This window comes from Cibotium barometz, chromosome 3 (genome assembly GCF_041138505.1).
Source record: "Cibotium barometz isolate CiBa-2024 chromosome 3, ASM4113850v1, whole genome shotgun sequence".
Taxonomy (NCBI): domain Eukaryota; kingdom Viridiplantae; phylum Streptophyta; class Polypodiopsida; order Cyatheales; family Cibotiaceae; genus Cibotium; species Cibotium barometz.
This window is the reverse complement of record NC_141048.1, coordinates 35806427-35813100: the sequence shown is the minus strand read 5'-3', so window position 1 is coordinate 35813100 and position 6674 is coordinate 35806427.

Genomic DNA, 6674 nt, shown 5'->3' with positions numbered 1-6674 from the left:
TTCCCAAATTGGCATGCTTCACATATTTTCTGCATACCTTCCACTTTAAATTTTGGCAGCCCTGTCACAATTCCTTTTGTCTGCATAGACTTCAATCTCTGCACATTTACATGTCCAATTCTTTTATGCCATATGTCTGTGTCTGCAACAACTCCTAAACCATTTGCAAACATCGCAGCACTCATTTCAGGCATGTCTACATTCAACGTAAACATTCTGCCCACTCTGTTGCCTTTTGCAACCAACCTGCACTTGTCTTTGAAATCTTCAACATAACACCCATCAGGGTTAAACCGAACCTGCAAACCCTGCTCAATCATCTGGCCAACTGAAACCAGATTCTTTGTTATGTTCGGTACATGAAGTACATCTGCAAGGTACTTCACTTTGCCATCCTGCATAGACAATGGCACATCTCCAATGTGGGCAATTGGATGAGCAGTGTCATCCCCTGTTTCCACAAAACCTGGTCTTTCCGGGTTTTTCATCTCCTTGAACCACTCCCCATGACTTGTCATGTGGTTCGAAGCGCCTGAATCCACATACCATACATTATCCTTTTGTGCTGCATCAACATTTTCAGACATGGCATTCACAACATGCTGCATAACAAACAACCTTTCATTATCCTCATTATTTCTGCTTGAGGATGCATAGTTGTTTTGCTGCACTTTCCCATTTTGCATGTCAGCCTGCTTCTTATAACATTCTGACTGCACATGTCCAGGCTTACCACAATAATAACATTCACGTGCATCATTGTACTGCCTTTGCCAATTTCCACGGCCTCTTTGACTCCCCCTGCCTCTGAATTTGCCTCTTCCACCTGCGTGTTGTTGTTGTTGTTGGTTCTGGGACTGTTGTTGTTGCTGCTGCTGCTGCTGCTGCCCATAATTCTGATTACCTGTTCGGCCACCTCCTTGACCGCGTCCACGGCCTCCTCTACCTCGTCCTCTTCCTGAACTCGTGTAGAAGGCCTGTTGCTCTGAACTGTTTTTACTTTGTGAAGACTGTTGGTCTTCACCCAAGTTCTTCTCTTCGATAATCAGCATAGACACCAAATCTGTAAAGTTGGGAATGTTTTCCCGAGTCTGGATAGACGTCTTGAACGCCTTGTATTGTGGCCCGAGACCACGTAGACAGACTTCCACCTTGTCATCATCATCTACTGACACACCAATAGATGCAAGGGATTCCACAATACCCTTTATCTTCAGCGCATAGTCATTCACAGACATGCTCTTTTTCTCCACAGTATGAAGTTCATTCTTCAACTGTATCTTGCGTGCCTTGGTATTTGTTTCATAAAGCTTTACCAAGGTGTCCCACGCCTCCTTGGGGGACTTGGCATCCTGAATGTGCCCAATCATGGTGTCCTGTATACTAATGGAAAGCCAATACATAACCTTCCTGGCTCCTTGGTTCCAGTCTTTAAACTCTTTCACATCTGCAACAGTCGGATTTATATCCGGTATCTCCGGTGCCTCTTCATGCTCACCTTCTATGTAGTCCCAATAGCCTTTTCCCATCAGGAAATTCGTCAACCTGAACCTCCAAGCATGGAAGTTATTCTTGTCCAGCTTCTCAGCCACAATCTGTGTTATGCCATCATTAGACATCTTGCCAAACACACAATTTTACCAGAAACTGCACTCTGGTTTTTCTGCACAACTGCTGTATTTTCTGCACAGCGGTACTGTAGTACTCTCAAATGTCACCAACAGTGACTTCAATGTGCATACATACACCCAATGGCAACTGTAGACCTCTTTGCAGCACCCACAGTGTCTGCACAGTCAATCTGTCTTCCTACAGTTCGTAAAACAGAGTTCTGCAGAGAATCGATGACTTACCCGCAGTGCTCGAAATCGCCTGCTTTCTGAAAAACGGAGGTCCAGACGCGCCCGAAACGCGTTTTCGGCTCCAAAAATTCAGTCCGAAGGATAGTCCGAAGGACTGTATAGTTGCCCTATAGCTTTACTCCCGCGAAGAAAGCTCCTCAATCAGAGACCGTTTGCCAGTGCCTCCCGTAGAGCTCCCGACAAGGGTGTAGTCACCAACACAATAGGGAAGAGTAGTTGAAGCTCTTACCCTCGTACCGCTTCCTGTGGTTCTCTTGCTTGCATCTCAGCCCTTAGCACGAACCAGGCTCTGATACCATGAAAAGATGCAGGGGGAAAGAGAGCTTGAGCTCTTGCAAGCACACACACACACTCACAAAACCCTAATAGAGAACACACAAGGTGAGAGGCTAAAAATCTTCTTCTTCTCTACTCAACACTCAACACACATATACAAGAATAAGAGTACACACAATATGAAAGGTACTCAACCAATACATACACGAGTTCTCTATAGTGTGAACCCGACTAAATGAGCTGGCGCTATAACTATGCCAGTCTCTAGAGTGGCTGTCACACAGCCTGTCATCCCACTGGCCGCATATCACCCAAGATCTCACCAACCATGCCAGTGGTGTAAGTGTGGGGCCTATCCCCCAGGCGGGTCATCAGTGGCTACCGCCTCACTAGACGAGCTCGATATCTCAACATTGGTGAGTTCCTATTTGTTATTTTTGGACATTTGGATAAGAAAACATTTACTTTTGACTTGCTTTTATTTATTTTTCTTGCTTGGCACAAAATATTAAACATAGAGAGAGAGAGAGAGAGGGAGAGAGGGAGACTTAAATTATTGGTATTGTGAGTGTTATATTTGATATCAGTGGTATATTTCTTAGGATGGAGGTGGCAAGGAGATCAATTTCATTTGTTTATGGTGATGGCCAAGATATTGAAGGTAATTATTTTAGAGATTGCTATAATTCAGGTATTTTTATTTTTCATAATCATGTAATATTCATGGCTTTATTGTAGACCCTCCATTTTGGGAAGGACAAGCAACATCATCTCTAATTATCGAACTGTTAGAGAGCACCGGTGTTTTACGGTATATATAGAAACTTGTTTTTTATATAGGTTTTACATTTTGTTTAATGAATTTATATTGCTATTGATACATTCTTTTTGCAACAGGGAATATCTTTATTTTTTAGAACCCAAATTATTGTTGGGTTTGTATGTTCGAGACCCTTACAACAACGAGAGCTTTGGACTACTTGGAATTTACAGTCTGAGAAAAAAAGATTGCGGATCAACTTCATGTACATGTAATGTTTGTGGACTATGAAAAGCCTGATAGGTTAGATTTTCGAGTCATAGGCACTGGACAATACATAATTTTTCGGTTTGTTGTCTATAAGCCTGTTCAAACCCCATTGGCCTCAAATATTGATCCACCAAATGAGTTCTGTAAGGTTTTGTTATTTTCCTTCTTTTTTTCAACGAAAAGTTTATCTTGCACTACCTAATGTTTTTTTGCCAAATGGAGGTGAGGAGTATAGGCTTCCAAGGAGAGATAATCCAGTTGTCCGAAGATTATTTTAAAGCTTTGTTCAGGTGTGTTTAGATTGTCAACATTATTTTGGGTTGAAATGCTATCTGTTTATATACGCCAAGTTTGGTGTATACGCCAAGTTTGTCTTCATTATTTTGGGTTGAAATGCTATCTGTTTATATACGCCAAGTTTGGTGCTTTATTTAATGAGATTAAGTGCTCTAAGAGTATATATATGGCAAGCATGGTGTGTTTATATATAGGTTGGCAAGTTAGGGACCATGGGGGCTTACAATATATATGGCTTATCCCTACTTACCCTTCGAAGATGAGAGATTCTTTTTTTTTCCCAATTGCTTGGAATTAGAAAGTAAGAAAAAAATACACCCGTGTGTGCCATCGCTTTCGCCAACGAGGGCTTGAACCCGTGATCTTGGCACTCTAGAGCAATACCTCTCTCTACTGCCCACTTTGATTTGTGATCGACAAATAAGAATACTCTTGCCCGTCATCAGCAGGGATGGGCCAAGCCACTAGTTTTTTAAGCAGAAAGATATTTATTATATTAACACTAAAAATACAAAAGACCTATGGCAACAGGCTAAGAACTAGAGACTATTCTAACTCTTTTACATTGCAATCTAGCACCTTGCATAATAACATATCCCATCTATCATCTTCCCACATAAAAGAGGATTGACTCCAAGAACCAAAGACTCTTCTAACTCTTTTACATTGCAATTTAGCAGCTTGCATAACATATCCCATCTATCATCTTCCCACACAAAAGAGGATTGGCTCCAAGCCACATGATATCCAAGTTGTATGCAGGCAATCGTCATAACTTCAGTGGTGTAACCTTTAGGAGGCAACTTTTCCAATACATATCTACCAGTCCACACCTTGACCATTGGTCTGGTACCCTGGGGGTTCTCAATGAAAGCCACAAATGTATAGATGGGGTGCTTTTCCTTGGGATACCCTCTTTTAGTCTTTGGCCCAAATTTGGAAGGACTACATGCAACCATATATTAGGCCACTAGAGCAGCCAACTATGTACAAGGGTCTGTTGGTCCCAAACTACAAAGAGTATATTGCCTAAAAGGTGTTAGCATCATTTAGTTTGTTAACACCAGCAAATATGAGTACATTTATACATCAGTTCAGTCACATTTAGACTAGTATTCCCCCCCTTCTGAAACACAATATTATTTCTAGATATCCATATTTCACATAAGCAGTCATATCTAACTGGTATCTTGCATGGTCTTTCCCTTTTTTTCTCTTTTAATATAATTTGCGCCTTTAAAAAAATAAAGATTTTTATTTTGCATATGTAATGTGTCTTATCTTTAATATATATAAATAAATATTTGTATTTTTTTAATGTATAAAAAGGCCAATAAGTGAAGTTTTGTATGTAAAAATGGCCAATAAGTGATGTTATTTAATGATAGATTTATTGATAAGTAACTAATTTTTCAAGTGAAAGTGCAACATAGCATTACTCTTTGAGACCACTATCTAATTATGTGTTCTTTCTCCCAAGGAACCCAAAAGTCAAGTCAGGATGGTTCCATACGGACCCCAAACTATTCCAACTCCCGACAGTACGTAATAATCTTGAATTAATATCGACTACTCCCTTCAATGCATTTTCATCCCCTACCAAGGCAAGGAGCCATGCAGTGAGAGATTCTAGAAAAATGCTGATAGACATTAGAAAAGAAGCTAGAAAAATTAGAGCCGAGAGAAGGCTTTAGAAATTCTAAGAGCTTTAGTCTCTAGAACAGAGAATAAACCAAGGTTAGATCCAAGACAGTTTGATTTCAGTAAGAGAACAACTAAAAAAAGAAGATGAAATTTGGTGCCAACACATTAAACTTTTCTTTAAAGAATGGTGGGCAAGTAAGATAAATAGACCCTCAAAGGAGATGTTCACCATTCTAAAAAAGAAGGCAGCGGCACATCACATCGAATTGGTGCAGAAGCTGAGAACCTGGATATTATAAAGGAGCATTTTTCTGATATTTTCATTGTCAGAAAAGCTCTCATAGATGATAGACGTAAAGCTATGCAAGATATTACAAATTGTAGGAAAAGAACGGTTTCTCAAAGTCTGGCCGGTATTCTAGATACTAATCTCACTTGTAGAGAGATTGAGAAAGCAATCATGGCAATGAAAAATGGTAAGAGCCCTGGCCTTGATGGCCTTCTAGCAAAGTTCTTCAAATCCTTTAAGAACTTCCTCCTTAATCCCCTTCTGGAGGTATGGAAAGAGGCTATCAAGTTTGGTGCCCTTCCTTTCTCTATAAATGAAGGGGTCATCAAACTCATCCATAAGAAAGGTTCCAAAGAGGAAATATCTAACTGGCGTCCAATAACTATGCTTTCCACCATAACTTATAAAATCTAAAGCCTTAGCAAGACAATTTTCTGGACACTTGCAAGATTGGATAAGACTTGAGCAAAAAGGGTTCATCAAATGAAGATATATTCTAGATGCCATTATAGCCTTATGGGAGGGAGTTGAACATGCCCACCAATAGACCCAGCAAGATTTTATATTCTTTAAAGTCAACTTTGACAAAGCTTACGATATATTAGAATGGGATTTTGTTTTGCAATCCCTCAAAGACATGGGACTGGGGCTTAAATTCATAAAAATGGTACATGTTCTTTTTGGGAACGCCATGGCCCCAGTGTCACAATTAATGGCAAACTCACTGAACTATTTGAGCTGTGTAGATCGATTAGACAGGGTTTCCCTTTAGCGCCATTGCTTCTGCTGATGCACTTGGATGGCTGGTCCACAATGCTATGGAAGCAGGACAAATGCCCCTAGGGCATTTATCTTTCAAAGAACATCTAAACTTGTCTCCAACAATTTGTAAATGCTACGAATGGACTTATTCATCACAACGATTCAACATCAACCCGTGCATTCTGGAAATGCCTCCATCTGTTCTATTTGGCTTCAAGATTTATCATCAATCACTCTAAAACTAGAATAAGAACTATGCTGTCTGAGCCATCTCGCAGTGGCTGATGGACCAAGGGTGCAAGATTTTACATGAAGGCCAAATCTTCAGACTTCTTGGGATCCCTATGGAATTCGGAGTGTGTATGCATCAAAGATGGACATGGGTCCTCGATAAAGTGTAGGACAAATTCAGAAGGTGGTCTGGTATGCAACACATTCTTGCTAGCAAAATTGTAGTACTAAAACATATCCTCTTCCCCACTAGCATCTATTTTTTGTCATGCTGGCGTGCCTC